We start from the raw sequence: 16,236 nt of genomic DNA on the forward strand, positions 1-16,236 counted from the left end.
GTGGGGAACTGCTCTTAGTGTAGTTCATCAGTTTTACAGAAAGTGATGTTGGGGGGGATGTGTCTACATCTGCATCATGACTTTCTGCAGATCACAACCTGTAAAGATCAGTCCATTTCCCTCCAGTGAGCTCGGAGGCATGACCTGATTTTTCAGTCTTTCAAAAATAAAATAGTGTGTGTTAAGCTGAAAGCCAGAGACACCAGATGGTACCAGTGCCCAAAGTCACCTACAACTGCAGGTGCTCTCTGTGTCCAGAGGTCCTGCAGACAATGTGCCATGCTGTAGAAATTAGTTATGTCAATCTGGTCTGGAGAAAAACATGACACTACAACCGTCAGCAGCACTTTGTAAGTAAGGATGGGTTTTGTTTATCACCCCAGAGAGCCTGTCCATGCAGCGACTTTCTCTCATAGTGCACATTTGCCATCACCTTGAAAGTAGAGTTGCTGTGTATGAGATGGGCTGTGGAAACACATGGTAAGCAGGACATAAGCAGGGATACCACAGCCAGTTGCAATCAGAAAGCTCTGAAGACGGTTGCTTCTCTGTCAGAAGTCAATAATTTCTCAAAAGTATTTTGCACTGCATTGATTTCAACAAACAAACAAACATACAAACAAAAATAAAATAGAGAAATGATTCACCATCAGTTTGTTTTTAATGTTCAAAATTAGTTTTTGTTACAGGTTTTAAAATGTTGTGTACTTGTTAGACAAAATAAAAATGGAATATTTGTTAAAAACAAAATCGCTGATAACCTTAGGAGGTTTTAAAATCAGTTTATTGGGAAATTTTGATTGCTTCAAGTTTGTTCTATATCTGGTCAGACTTGTCTTCTGATTTCATGGCAATCTTTGTGAAATGGGAGCTCCATTTACTAACCACCCTTGAACTGAGCAGCTGCCCAGGCTTTGTTCCTGGTTTGTCTGTAAAACTTACCCTGTTGTGTTCCTGTACTTTTTAAAAATTGCATCAATTTTACTTCTAAAAGGTAGAACTTTAATGAAATCCTACTGCTTCTTCCTGGTATGTTTTGTGTTTGCAGTGATAACAAAACCACCCATTTGGGGATTCTTTAGTGTCATTTAAAAATTACTTCCAACTAAAAGAAGAAAAATGAAGTTTTCACGGCATGTATTGATTTCTTTTGGACAACAGCATGAGCGAATCAGAAGTCATGATGTAATTTGGTAAAATATTTAGTGAAGTACCATGAGCTAAAGAAGCATGGAGGTGGAGCTTTCATTTTGATTATACTGTCTTTGGTAATGGTTTTGTTGTGGACATTGGCACTTCCCACCGTGCAAGTAATACATACAGGCCAGATTTTTTAAATAGAATGACCACATCTCTGGTTCAAGAGCTGTTATTCCTTTTCCCAGAGCTGATAAAGCTGCATTTGGTGAGCTGGGTAGGGTCTAGAAATTAATTGTCAAGAAGGTTTGATCTTTCAAAAATTGAATCAAAATGGTGAGATGACCTCAACTTTCCTTCAAAAGAGGCAATTTTGTCAAAAGACACGGTGATGTGAACATGCAGTGTGTCCTGAGAGCAGAAACAAGCTCTCCGTGTCTTCCCATTTTTCTAGGCAGGTCTTTTTTTTCCCCTTTAAATCTATTTTAGGAGCTTCAGTGCACAGTTCCCACCCTGTGACAGCAAAGGAGTCTTTATGTGGTGTAGGCTAGAACAGACTGCAGTGTAGGAGGATGGTGGATCACTGCAGCTTCATATTACAAGCAAATTTAGCAAGTGCTTTAAAAAGCCAACATAAGAAATAACATCAATAAAATCATGACCAAAAAAAGTCTAGAAATATAAATCTGAGGCTTATTTTATTCTAAGAGCATGCCTAAGTGGAGAGACAAAGACTGGGGATGGAGGAAGAACACGTTATTACAATAGTAGGAAAGAAGGTCAACCCAAATGAGTGATTTCCTGGTTGACTCAGAGTCTGTTACATTAATAGGATCATTTATTAATCTTTACCTAAATCTTCTTTTGCCTTTGTTTTTATTTTAAACTATTTTTAAAGTTTAATGGTTTACATTAGCCAGATAAACATGTACTTAAATAAGCAGTAGTGTGAAGAAAGGGTCCTGACATTGTTTATGGCTACTGTGACTATCAATGTTCCAGGAAGGTCTTAAAGGTTTGAGAGGGATATAATCTTTTCCTCTCCCTGATTCTTAATTCTTACTGCAGGTTAAGCAACTTCCCCAGTGACCCATAAGTGCCCAGGAACTGCTGGTTTGTCTGTGAATGAACAACCTTTCCTGAAAGATTAAGAAAGCAAAACCTACCTTCATCATTCAGTAGATGGTGCTCTTCCCTTCTCCCGAAGCTACAGCTCATGCTTCTGATGCTTTAGGTGCCATACTTCAGAGATGATTAAAGTCTACAGCTCTTCTACTCCTTGTGCCAACACTGCTTGCTCCAAGTTTTGTCAAGATTTGAATATTAACCCCTGTGCCTAAGCCAAGTCAGATTTTGTTTACTTCATTTAGCTAAAACTTCCTACTTTCTTACCTGAAAAGGACTATGTAAGAACATATGACGATTGGGTCTTCCAACATTTTACAGTCAGTCCTCAGGAAACAAACTGTATATGCATTGTGCATGGACTTGATATCTCCACAGATGTGGAGCTGCTGGTTTTCTTTTGGGGTGCAGTGCTGTTCTGATATGTCCCTCCCACTCAGGCACCAGTACAGACTTATCTCAACTATCTGGCTTTACAGGACCTACATCTAAGCTGGTGGACTTCAAAGGGTCCAAAGGGCGAGTGCCCATGTCCTGGCACTCAGTTTGACTATCCTTATTCCTGACCTGTCCTGAAGCAAGAACTGGACATGCTCCAGCCTCCACCTGGCATAACCGAACCTTGGTTCCCACCAGAAGTAAACCTGACAGCAGCTGTTCCTGCCAAGTCCTTGATTTGGATTTTGCAGAAACGCTGAAGGCACGTTAAAGTATGCATCTCTTGCTCTGTCTGGAGACAATCGGAGGGGTGAGATTCAAAGAGTCAGAAAAGTTGCAACTTAACACCAAGATGGAAGATTAAGCTCAATGGTCAGAATGTGGCTCCAGCTGCTAGAAGGGCTACCTAATAGCACCCGAAGGACAGGGTGGATTCCTAGGGTGGATTCTCTTTATTGAAGAGACAAAGAGGCATTTGCTTGTTGTGGAAAGAAATGTTACTTGTTATATTGTAAGCTTATTTAAGTTTGGTACACATTTATGGGCACATGAAGGAGAAGATAACTGGGAAAAGCCAGCTTGCTGAGCTTTGAGTGATAAATCATGCCTGAGCAACCTGATTGCTTTGCATATAAGACAACAGCCATGAATGTCATTTACACTGACTTTAGCAAGACTTTCCACTGTCTCCCACAGTGGCCTTGCATCCAAGTCTATGAATGTCTGGATGAGCAGGCAACTAACTGAGTAAAAACATAGTTGGATGACTGTGCTTAAGCAACAGGAGGTACCAGGTTATATTTTATCTGGAGGCAGGTAAGATATACCTGGAGAAATTGCAGAAATCTATCCTGGGACCTGTCCTGTTTAACAGCTGGAAGATGTAATGGAGTGCACTGTCATGAAATTTGCAAATGAACTCAGACTGCGGGCACCACCAACACCCACAAGGGGAGGACTGTCACTCAGAGACACATAGACAGGCAGAAGGAATAGCTGAGCTGATAGGAACCTTCAAGAAATTCATCAAGGAAAAATGCGAAGTTCTGCACCTAGAAAGGAAGAACCCTTGACAATGGTGTAGGCTAGGGACAGGCTGGCTGGGAAGCAGTTCTATGAGGAAGGCCCTAGTGTCCTGGTGGCAGTGAGCTCAACACAAGCCAGCAGCAAGCCCTTGGCAGGAAAGGAGGTTTGAAAGAAGGGATTCCCCAGTTTACTGCTGATTTCTGCTACAGAATTTCTTCCAGCATCACCTAATCCCAGCTGGACCTGCAGGAATGTTTCTAATGTGTGCTTGTCTTCTGTCACAACCTGTCTGAAGTTTGCACAATGCAAGTGTGTGCTCCCCTGAGTCTGCACTGAAGGAGACAAGCCAGAAAGCCTATGATGATAATTTAGGAGTGATTGCTTTGCAAAAGTAATGGTAGAATGATATATTTGAACTCTTCTGTCTTTGATGTGCTGCACAACAATAAAGCAAAAGAGAAAAATCATGCTGAAGGTGGGATGCCTCCATCACCATTACAGATGAGATAGTTGATGCTGGAACAATCATATCTTAATCTCTAAAGATATAGACACTCATTACACACTTATCACGCCCTGCAGTACCAACTAGATTACAAACAGTGGGCCCACCTTTATTGTAGCATAACACGCTCTTAGTGAAAAGGCCACCACGCAAGAAGAGATGTGGATCTAGTTTATATGGGTTCCAAACCAGAAACTCACATAGATGCTGAAATTCAGACTGTCAGTCTGGGTTTCATCCAGTAAATGAGAAAGGATTCAGAGAATGCTTGAAGCAGCAAACACGTATTTTTCTAAGCAGGTTTGCTCATCCTTATTCAGAGGTGAATGTTGGATACAGTTCTGAGTCTAGCAAAAATAGTAAAAACAGTTATCAAAATCAGTATTCATTATGAGTTATTTCATACTCAAAACAAAATGCAGAGCTGATTTTCAAATTCCTTAAATTAATCACTTTTTATTTTGATTTTCTCTGTGTCTCTTATTTGACATTTGCTGTGCCATTCTTTACCAGTTGGATTTAACTCAACAGGATTTTTAAGAGCTCTGACTAATCTTTATACTATGGGAAAAAATTCTTCTGTGAACAAGGGGAAAGCAGGCAGCACTAATTATCTCCAGCACAGAAGAGCTCTATGTCAAAGAAATCCAAGCTTTGAAATATATTTTCCTGTCAAAGCTTAGCTCATTAATATGCTTATCAGTCTTGTACATATTCAAAGTATGTGTCATATAATACAAATCTGAATGTGTTGGTGTCATGGGGTTGAAATATACAATCTCTTTCTTTTTAATAGAGAGCCTTTTCAAAAATGTATTTATGCTGTTGTGTGGTTGTTGTTCTTCCTGTCTCCTGCCAAGCCAGCAGCTGGGGGAGGGCTTCCTGTGCACTTCGAGGTTCTGGTCTTTCCAGCAGGACAACTCAAGCAACCAGTAATACTTTTTTTGATCCTAATCTCAAAGCCCAGTAAAGGCTGATGTTCATCTGTATGGACAAAAAGCAGCAGCATTAAAATGTTTCCCCCTTTTTCCCTTCCCCTCCCTTGTCTTTTTGTGTAGATGGTCACAAACGAGACACCATAAACCATCTCAGAAGACTGACCATTGAAAGTGTTTTCTTAGTGTGTATACTGCCAGCTGGGTGCACCTTCAGGCAGAGCCTTTGCTGTGGGCTGGACCAAGACCACCTACAGTTCCTGCAGCAAAACAGGAGCATGCATCTTGCCCACAGGACCCTGACTTTCATCTCCTATTTCTCTCCTTGCCCCAGAACGGTGAAGGCTGATGTACAGAAGGCTGAATGAAGGATGGAAGGCTGAAGGATGTGCATGTGTCTACCAAGCTGTCCTGTCACTGTGTGGGTAGGCATGTGTGTGTCCAACACACTTACCATGCACTCTGAAGGGGTTGATGTTCTGAGGACCTTGGCAATAGGAAGGGCTCCTGGACATCTGGAAGTGAGTGTCCTCCTTTACTTCACATCTGCTACCAAGACCTCCACAGGCACACCCTGAACAACATATAAATAGAAAACCTCCTTCACCATGGAGGGAACAGCAACTAGCCAGGCTTCTACCGCCATCAGAAAGCTTTTGGACAGGTGGAAAACATTGATTCTTCTTTGAGGGCTGAAGAAAATAATGGCTATCTGAATGCCCTATGTTATAGCATCAGGTCAGTTTGTACAAAAAGGAGGGAAGTTTTGCCTGATGCCACCAAGGTTCTCCCAGCTGATTGTGCAGCAGTAAGTCAACAAACTCATCTGGCAAAGGGGCCAAATAGGGATTTCTTCTCCTGAAAGCCTTCTCCAGGCTTTCATCATCATCATCATCATCATCATCATCATCATCATTATTTTCAGCTAGATAAATTAGTTACAAGGGACATACTAATAAATGCACTACCTCTTGTCTTCCAAATTCCTGGATTCTCAGTATAAAATAAATCTGGCAGAACTTTTTGCTTGAATTAAGAGATGTGTATTTTGCTGTGTATTTTTCACACTCATCTGTCACATATTAGCCCTCTATAGTCCACCCCTACTTTCTTTGGATTCTCTGGATATGTACAGAAGGAAACCCCTTTTCCCCACATTTACGCTGAACACTGGTAGCACAGGTCAGGATCCTGGATTGCTTCTTCTATTTTTAAACTTAAACTTGCACTGAACTGAGACCAGAAGTTTGTTTGGGAGGCAAATCTGAGGAATATTCTGAGGGCAACACTCAAATCTCAGCCACCCATAGCCAGAACAAGCTCTGGTGGAATTTATGGGTGGTGGATGGAAATGGCTGTGTGCCCTGATACTTCCCCAGCCAGCCCATGGGCAGCAGGGCAGGAGGAGATCCCATCAGACACCAGACTAAGCCCTCGCTGCACCAGACTGTGTCAGGAGATGTAATCAGGTGCTGCTTTGCTGTCTTTGCCACACGCATCACACTGAGCTTTTCACCACTTAGGCTATTTCAACCTTTAATTACTGCAAGTAGTAGGATTGGAGGGTATTTAGTATATTAGAAAAGATATTGCTAAGTCTGGGTTATTGAACCAGTATTTAACCCAAAAAGCATTTGAACCAGTAGAGTGTCATAAATGTCACCGACACAAATTTATGTGTTTATTGATTATTTTCTTAATTTCAGTAATCAGTAAACCAACTGAGCAAAGCCAGTTTGCTCTTCCAGACTTTTATTTCTAATTAGAACCAACAAACAGTCAGGAGAACAACACAGAGTAGTCACTGATTGAGCCATATAACAGACTTCTAAATAAACAGGCTACTCGGCTCCCTCTGGGAAGGAAGTCAGCTATGTGTCATTCACAGAGGGGGTTACACTGGCAGGTGACAGGAATGGTTTTGGCTTTTCAGCAGAAGCTGAAATTTGTGTAAGTAAGTCTATATTTCCTTGAATTCAGAGAAGGAAAACTTCGCAGCCATTTAAGCTCACAATTTGAAATCTAGCTTTGGTAGGCTTTGGCCAAGAAGGATATATAAATTTTCCACAGAAAGGTAAAAGAACACAGTTTCAGAACATTCCAAGGATTTGTTTTTGTGACTGGTTTGGGTGATACAGAGATTGCTTTTGAAATTAGGTTGGTTTGGTTAGTTTGTTGGGGTTTTCTTTTAATACCTTTTGGCTTACACATGTCCTGAAGAATCCAGCACCTTGTCTTACCAGGTTAAACTGCTGATCTTCCAGAAAGAGAAAATGGTATAAATAGCCATCAGCAGGGCAGGACAGATAAGTGTGCTACCTAGAATTTCCAGAGATCCTAATGTCAGGCCAATCCTGCAGCACTAATTCAAGGGGGGAAAATAAAGAATCCCATTGGCATCAAAATGATTTTTTACTCAGTAAGGTCTAGGTTGACTGTGATTTCATACCTATGAAATGAGCTTAATAGTGAAAAAAGGAAAAAAGGCAAACCAAAAAAACCTGCCCACCTTCAAAGATCTTGAAGTAATAACTTCTACATTCCTCACTCTGACAAAATCCAAGCAGGCTTGTATGCAAAGATGTCCTTAGCTCTGATGCCTTATGACAAATTCTTAAACCAGAAGGGAGTCCTTTGCTCACCATTTGTGGTGAGATTGCAATGTCTCTGGTACTCCTAGACTCGCAATACAGTTTAAAAGTTCCATCTCATTGCAGCAAAGATGAAAGGCCGCGAGTCAAGAAGCCCTCTTTAGGACATACTAGGGCTCTTGATGGTCCACGTTATAAATCAATGTTTGGTTTGATCTTTAGTATAAATTCTGCATGAGAAAAGAGTGAAGTTCATCATAAATTGCTGACTATTAACAGCATGGGGTTTTAGACACAAGTTTTGAGTGCATTTCTTAATGAATACAACTGTTACCAGACAGCAGTATTTTAAATGAAGAACTGGGAACCACAATGGGGCACACAGCTTTTTCCCTGAGAATCTGAAGAGTCTTCATTTTCTTGAGTACAGGGACGTTTTTTTAATAAGTTTTTTTTGTTAATTTATTTTGCGATAGTTTAATAAATTTCTGTGCCCTAATGATCCTTGAAGGCATCTTTTGGGTTTGCTTCCTACTATATTTATTCTCCAATTTCCTTCTCTGTATCTGGTGTTTCTTAATCTTTAGCTTTGCTGCTGCAGCTGTTACTAATAGGGAGATTTTGGAAGATCACACCCATAGGGTCCTCTGCTGCAAATACAAGGACAGAGGAAATACAAACAGACACAAAGAAAAGGGTACAGTGTCCATGAAATCCTCAGATTGTAGGAGAAAATGCAAAAAATGTAAGAAGATAAAATACTTATTTTCAGGTGAAGGGGTCTTAATAAACAGGGCATAAAATTTTAAGATATCATATGGTATTTTAAGCTAATTGTATCTACTTTGAGATGTCTCAGCCCAAAAATATCAAAAGAACACTCATCCATTAGTACCTAAATCACACTCTTACTATTCAGATACACAAATTTAAAGTTCACAATATACGTTTCCACTGCATGTTATCATTAACAAGACCAAGACCTAGGTGCATTCATTACTCATGGCTATGAGGTACCAAAATGATATAACCATGAAAGGAGTTACTGAAGCTAAAGGACAGCATCGTGACAAGAATATACATATAGGAGCCAGCCATTTATAACAATGACCCTAGGAGATTTCTAAGCATCAAAGCTATGAAGTGCCGATATGCCTTCCTGCAGAATAGTGAGAGGTAAAACTCAAATTCCCCTTAAAGACAGCAACTGAATACTTTGGGGACAGCATTGTACAGTAATAGGAGAGCACACACCCTATGGCCCAGGAAGATCCTTGTGTCATACACACCTTGGAGAAGGGGAGATCCAAGTCCATAGGGCATAAGATACACTGACCAAATTTCTGTCCTTTTTTACCTTCCTTTTCATCTTTCCTTTATCTCCATACCTTTTCACCCCAGTATGACTTTTTGGCACTTTTTACCTCTTCTTTCCTTCTCTATGAGGCAGGAATGTACCTGGCTTGAGGAATATGAGAAAGTGCAGTAAGCACCAGGAGAACAAATAGAGAGGTGGAAAGATGAAGAAGAGACTTAATGGAAGTGATCAAGGCCTGTATCTCAGTGTTCTTGGTGATTGTTTCAATCTCAGATTTTGGGGGGTGATTTTTTTATTTTTCAGTCGCAAAACTATACTAAATTTTTTTTCTTTGTTCCCCCCAAAAGCCTGAGAGTTTCTGGGCTTTAAAAGTTGATTTTGGATGCCTGGAATTTACCTAGAAAAGCCCCATGAATCCCTCCCATTCACTGAAGCTCCCCTCCAAGAAGGGAAGACTTTTTCTTCTCCTGCAGGTGCTCGCTAAAGTTATCTGTGAAGAATGGTTGCAGAAGTGTCTCCAGGAGTGACCCTCTCTCCCAGCTTTGGGACCATAAATGCAGTCCCAGAATGTAGCTACCTTCCTGTTCTAGATCCTGCTGTCCTCTGTGACAGACTGCAGAGCAACTGGGAGCCGTGCAAGCATGGCGGTGTCAAGATTTCACAGGCCTTGCTTATAATTCCTTAAACAAACAATTTGCTATGAGGAAGTCAATACAGTTTCCTCCAACCACACTTCAGTCTGCTGAAAACTCATGACTTGCCTTTGCACACTAGCAGTAGGTAGTACTTATGGGTTTAATGGTGCAATATTCTGAATGTCTGGCACAGTGACATGCCGCAGAGTGCCTGGAAAGTGCCAACTGACGTGGCATTCAGCCACATGGCTTCCCTGGCACTGGGCTCTTTCTGTTCTTTCTTTCCCGGGTGGCAAGGAGCCATGCCCTACCACAATGCCTTCATTGTTGAAACATAAAGAACAAAACGCACATGTTTAGCCTGATCAGTACTGGAACAAATCGCTTGTACTTATCAGATTGCAAGGCCTTCTCTGGGAGCAGAAATTTGGAGTCCTCAGAAACTCAAGCAAAAGAAACTCAAAGTAAAAAGCAACAGTCAGGCAAATCAAAATGCACTGAGATATCTCCACCTTTATGTATGGTGTTTCACAAGTTGCTCGTTTTTATAACTAAGTATTACAGAGCTACGGCAACACGCATCCAGACATCCAAGCCGGAGGAAACTTTATTATCATTAACTACATACCTGAAATACTCATCCTTACTGCCTAAAACCAGATTTGTTCCTCTTAGGAAAGCAGATATGAACTAAAAAATTAAGAACTGCAACCTGGGAAAAGACTAGCCCAATGTTCTCTCTTGTACCATTTCACTCTTGAGAAATTGCCAAAGGCCATTTGTCCGTAATTACACCCCAGAAAGTTTCTTCTCATCCCAGCACTTCAGTCATGACTCTGATACTGCTGGATTTATGACAAAATACCCTAGCATGTCAAACTCTGACACAGATAAAAATCGAATAAATGTCATCTGCGTAAATGGTTGACCCTTACTTAAATTTTGCCTGATAACAAATGGCTGATGTGCTTGTTAGTCCTGAACTTAACCAGCCTAAAAACAAAGCACTTGAGAAAAGGATCACCTGATACAACTGCTGGGATCTGTGGTTCAGTGACCTTAGCAGTCTCCTTCAGTCTTGTTCCAGGGCCATGCAAACAGCTGTTTGATTGCTACTAACCATCTTCTGCATCTCTAAGTAAGCTATTACATGGGTTTTTTTCCCTAAGTTTTAATAATACTGAGTTTGGTGCCAAAAAGCAGAGACCAGTCAATTATGTTGCCTGCTGAGCTTGAGAAATAAGCTATTTATACCCCTCTCCAAACATAATTTTGCTTTGCTTGGAATATAGTTTATTTAGTGTCACAAGTTCCCTAAAGTGAGTGGAGTCAAGACTTCATGGCCTTCCTTCTAGCCTTTCTAACCCTGCTGATTTTTTCCCAACTGTTTCCCAGCCCAACAATTCTGGCTTTATGCTTAGGGTCTCCACAGCTTGTCTCATTAGGACTTCCTTTCCTCCTTCCTCCAGAAACAGCTTTTCCTGAGTCATTCAGCCAGCTCTAACCTTGGCTTTTCTCTTTCCAGGTAAACCAAAGGATCCTAAATGCCTGACTGGTTTAGCCTGGGGAGAGAAGAGAATTAGTTTTCCTACTCCACCCTAAGTAACACTTAGATACTTTACTGTAAACAAGTCACTACATTTGGAGTGCCTATTTTGGTGTTATCTGTACTGTTCACAAAATCTTTTCAGTAAATATATCCATTTTTGCTCTTCAGCTGACAAAAGAAATAAGTAAAATAAAATAGTAAAGATTTTCTGTTCTTATTTCTATTTTCTTATTGCTAGTTATTTTTCTTATTGCTAGCTCTTTTTTATATTAACTCAGTAAAATTTCTCCAGTGCAATTCACAGCCTCCCTTCAGCATAAAAAATTGCCATGCTTGGATATTTAGAGCATAATCACAGTTTCCATTGACTTACACATGAAGAGAATCGTTCCCCTGGCTTCTTAATGACTGGGTTAGGTCTCACAGGAAACAACTCCCTCTGGCTGTGACGTCTGAAAGACACCTTACCTTTTTTACTGTCCTGGGATAAAAAAGAAGCGTTCCTTCCTGGTTGTCCTACTATACTAACTGCTTCCCTTCTGTTCGACAGATACTGTTTTGTTTGGAGATCTTCTCATTCCCAGCAGCTGGAAAAGAGGAAATTGAGATTTGTGAGCAGATAGCAGGGCTGTCTAGTACAGCCTGAAAGTCTTGCTATTGAGTTTTATAAGATTTTGTAACACGTACGTCTCAGTCAGACAGATTGAGGTACAGAGCTAAAACCTGCTTTGTGCATGTTAACGGGTCTATCTAAAAATACCAAAAAAGTACAAACCTGATAAACTGCATTCCCATCATCCCACTTTTTCTCCCTGATCTTTTTCCTTAAGGTTCTTCTGTGACACACACCAGTGGTACAAACCAGTTGTTATTAATTTGTAGAAGATACAGAGGCAGAGAATGCATGGGGAAGAAAGGAAGCATGGAAGGGTAAATCTTTTAGTAAAATTATTGGGAAAAAACACTGAAGAATTTGGGCAGAGCCAGTCTATACAAGATGTAATAAGCAGTGATAAAGAGTCAAAAATAGGCTTTCTGGTTTGGTTAAGACAACATCAAGCACTGTAATTCTGTCAAGAGTGAAGATTCAGAACTCCAGAAAAAGATACTTTGTCAGCTTCTGCTAACTGATGTTGTTTGACTGTGTTAAGATATCCTTTGACAAAAAAGGAGTTAATTCATTATCTGTGCCAACTGAGGTTAATGGTCCCTTTATGGCTGGAGGTAGTGGAGAGAGTTTTGAAAGAAATTAAGGGAACAGGAGAGCAATGTCTAAGCTAAGGCACGGAATAAAGGGCAGCTGTTAAGAGAAAGGAGATTGAGCAGTCCTCATATTCCAGACCCTTTCCCCATTTTTCCTAAGTTTTGTGCTCATTATGCCACTATTGCCATGGCAATGAGGGTGGGTAGGGTGAGGATTGGGCCTAATTCTTCAGCTGCAGCAACAAATTCTGTTCCCTACTAACCTGATTCGTGTTTGAACCAGTAACCCAGAGCTGGGAGGCTGCCTAGCTCATTAAAAATTCCCTGAGCTAGTTTTCTGACCTAGTTCCAAAACAACAGAGAAAGCTTTTCAAGTTGGTTTTGGGGATTCATGTCATGAAAGATTCAAGTAGCATATGGATTATTTATTCACACAGGGGATTTAAAACTGATGTTTCATGAAAATAAATAAATAAATAAATAAATAAACCCTGTTTTCCAGCACTATCTTTGTTTTACAGATATTCAGGGGCCTAGTAAAGGTGCAGGTGGCAGGGGAAAAGAGGAAATTGGGACAAGGTCTTAGGCATTATCTCAAGGACCCAACAAATCAAGTTCTAATGCTAAATTGTTTTAATGAAAGAGCTGATTTTACTTTCTACTTGCCTATGAAGGGCAAAAGGGCACATTTATTATCTAAGCTATTTTATTTGATTCTTTCTATATAAAGAACCTACCCATTCTCCATAATCAGAAATAATAATTGCTCCCATATTTGCTAGTGCACCATGCTGTTCATTTCAGAGTCAAATTCACAACAGATGTCACCAGGGACAGGTTCACTGAAGACACACCAGCTCTCCTGATTCATACCAGCTTCAGCTCTACTCCACACTCTGTTAATGAAAATGAGCACAGGTTTGTGCTTCACCAAAGGTATTGTTCTTGGCTTTGGGCTCTAGTTAGAAGCCCCCTCCCACTGCAGTCGTGATGCACGTCAAAATCCTTTTGAGGAAGCCAAAGGTAAAAATAGAAAAGCAACGTTGCCACTGCAGACAAACCTCAAACAGGCAACAGCCTCTCTCCATGACCTTCAGGTAGAGAAAGGTGGGTTTTTTTCAGGAAATCTGAGTAGCAGTTGAACTCTTTGGCAGATACAAGGTCTCTTTTGTAGAGATAGAATAAGAAACACAAACACAGCAAGCTGTAGTTTCTATCCCTTCCAGCAGCTGGCTATTGAAAAACTAAGGTGGGACACAAATGGTCAGAGAACAGAGGAATTTCACACCACCTGAAAGAGGTCGGAAGTACAGAGAACAGAGGCTCAGGGAAGCAGCAGTGATAAGCATGACATAAGGAATTGAGTCCTGCACAGGGACCCCAAGAGCAATGCTGCCTCTGTGGCCCACAGCCACACTCCCCTCACACTCATGGCATCCCTGCATGCTCTCCCCCTGCTCTTCTGGCATCACACCTGAAGTTTGCCTCACTCCTTTCTTTCTGGATAAGACTTGTCTGACCTTGGAGGATAAAACATGCAGCTTCTGAAATTTTCAGCCTGGGAAAAAGCAAAGGAGCTGTGCAGTGGACCAAAACCCAGCAGCTTCCCAGCTGACAAAAAGGCTGATATCTCATGCACCCATCTTCCAGTAAAAGATTCCCAAAAAAGTCCAGCTAAGGTCACGTTGTAACTTGGATAAACACCGATTGCTGCATCTGTGGAAAAAAAAACCAAATAATCAGCTGTATCTTGTCAATCTTCTCAAGCAAGACAAATAAAAATGCCCATGTAATTATAGGCCTGATAGCCTGAAACTAATCCCAGGTAAAATATTCTGTGGCTGATCTGACAGTCAACTAATAAAAAATTAAAAGGAAGCAGTATATTTAATGCTGAACAAAGTGCAATTATGAAAAAATAGCTTGCTATCTGTTGATAGTATTACAAGATTGCTTGCAAAACCTCACTGTGGCTGTTGTAATAGACTCTGCAGGGTGTGTGATGTGGTACGGCATAGCATTTTGATTAAGAGGCAAAGTGAATTAAAAACTGGCTGGTAGGTCTCAAAATGTAATGGAGATTTTTGTTCTAATGGTTGTATTTCTACTGGTTCCCACAGAGATCAATTTTTAGCATTACACCATTTAAAGCTCATCATTAACAGCATACAGAAAGGCAGTCATTTGCAAACATTAAGAAAAAAGGGGGGGCAGTAATCAGTTATGAAAAAACAGGTTTCTGATACAGAGCAACATGTATCTGTCAGTAAATGAGATGCAAGTAAATAATCTATATTTGAGTGTGGCCCATTATGAAACTATGTCTCTACAAAAGACTTCAAGTTAAGTCCTGGGGATGACTATAGTGGAAGTCATGGTGCATTATCTACCGAACATGACCTTCAAAATGATGATGGCAAAATCACCTGATATCATCTTTTATATCCCAATTATAAAAGCACAGAGCAAAAGGAACAGAGAGGTTTGTGTCATGCCCGCAGGGAGACTTCTGATGAAATGTTTGTCCCTTTTGACACCTCGCACTAAACCATGTCACCAAGGCTCTGTCCAACCATTTGTCCATCACCAAGGTATGTCCCGTGAGAGTCTCATATACTGTAAGAAAGCTTTCTCCCTAGTGTATTTCATTTGTCCTGAATATTTTGCTTGGAAAACAGACTCCACAGGAGGAAGGAAGCACCTTGGGTGCTGGTGCTGTGGGGTAAACTAGTGAGGAGCAGAGCAGCACTAGGTGCTCCCCAGCCAGGCGCCTGCAGCCTTTGAGAGGCAAAGTGTCAGTTTGCACAACCTCTGTCATCGGGAGACTGTGCCCAGCACTTGCTCAGAACATGCTGAGAGGTGATTCAAGACAGATTTATTCCTACTTTCTTTTCAGATAAGCTCTTGGTAAATAGGGATCACGGTGCTGGGGCTGTTGCAGTCTTCCAGTGGCAGACTAGCTTGACTTGAGCACATATGTGACTGTATGATGTGACTGGCTTTGAGGCAGTATATCACCTCATATTTTCAGTATTAGAAACGGGGAAGCTATTGATTTGAGCTGGCCTGTTCCACTTTTCATCTCCCAGCTTGAGCCATACGTGGGAATTCAAAGGTATCATCTAATGCTATGTGGCTATACTCCAGACAATGATGGGGGAGGAGATGGACAATGCTGGTATTGCTCTTCTGAGAGGCACCACCTGCATTTTGCAACCCAGTGTTACATGGCTTCAGAAGGAATAGCAGTGTACACCATGGCTCCCAAGTCACATCTGCAGAAAATACAGTCCTAGCTAGATTGGTGCAGGGTAGGCCAGTGCAGCAATCTACTGGCTCAGGTTAAGATGTAAGCTGCCCAGTTGTTTACGGTGTAGCACCAGTGTTAATAGGAAGTCCTTATTACCAGATACTGAGTAAAAAGCATCTGATCCCTGGACAATGGCAGGATCATTTTGTGTCACCCATTTTCTTCAATATTTTAGGGGGGCATAATTAATTTTCCTATAAATGTACACAAATGAATAGGAACTAGGAACCTTGCAGAAAGTTGTCTATTGGACTTGCAACACAAGAAACCCAGCAGTTTCCCCGGGTCTCTGGTGCGACCAGCCTAGCCCCACTAGTGGAGGTACTTGCAGGCTGCTGGGGCCACCTTTGGGATGAACAGTGGGTGCAGCCCAAATTCTCCTTTTCCATGTCACAGTGCAGTCTTTGCTGTTCCACTGTTTCAGGAACAACTCAGGCCCCAAATACTCTGCCACAGCTTTGAGC

The 16,236-nt window shown here is 41.2% G+C and overlaps 1 long non-coding RNA gene across 1 annotated transcript; it reads right to left on the reverse strand.

Moving 5' to 3' along the window:
- Window positions 1-4,991: 4,991 nt before the first annotated feature.
- LOC136014327 (uncharacterized) lies at window positions 4,992-11,829 on the reverse strand. Its single transcript, XR_010612639.1, has 3 exons — window positions 11,728-11,829; window positions 5,621-5,740; window positions 4,992-5,215 (listed from the first exon to the last, which is right to left on the reverse strand). It is a non-coding gene; the product is annotated as an uncharacterized LOC136014327 (long non-coding RNA).
- Between the last annotated feature and the right edge of the window lie 4,407 nt (window positions 11,830-16,236).

This window comes from Lathamus discolor, chromosome 5 (genome assembly GCF_037157495.1).
Source record: "Lathamus discolor isolate bLatDis1 chromosome 5, bLatDis1.hap1, whole genome shotgun sequence".
NCBI lineage: Eukaryota > Metazoa > Chordata > Aves > Psittaciformes > Psittacidae > Lathamus > Lathamus discolor.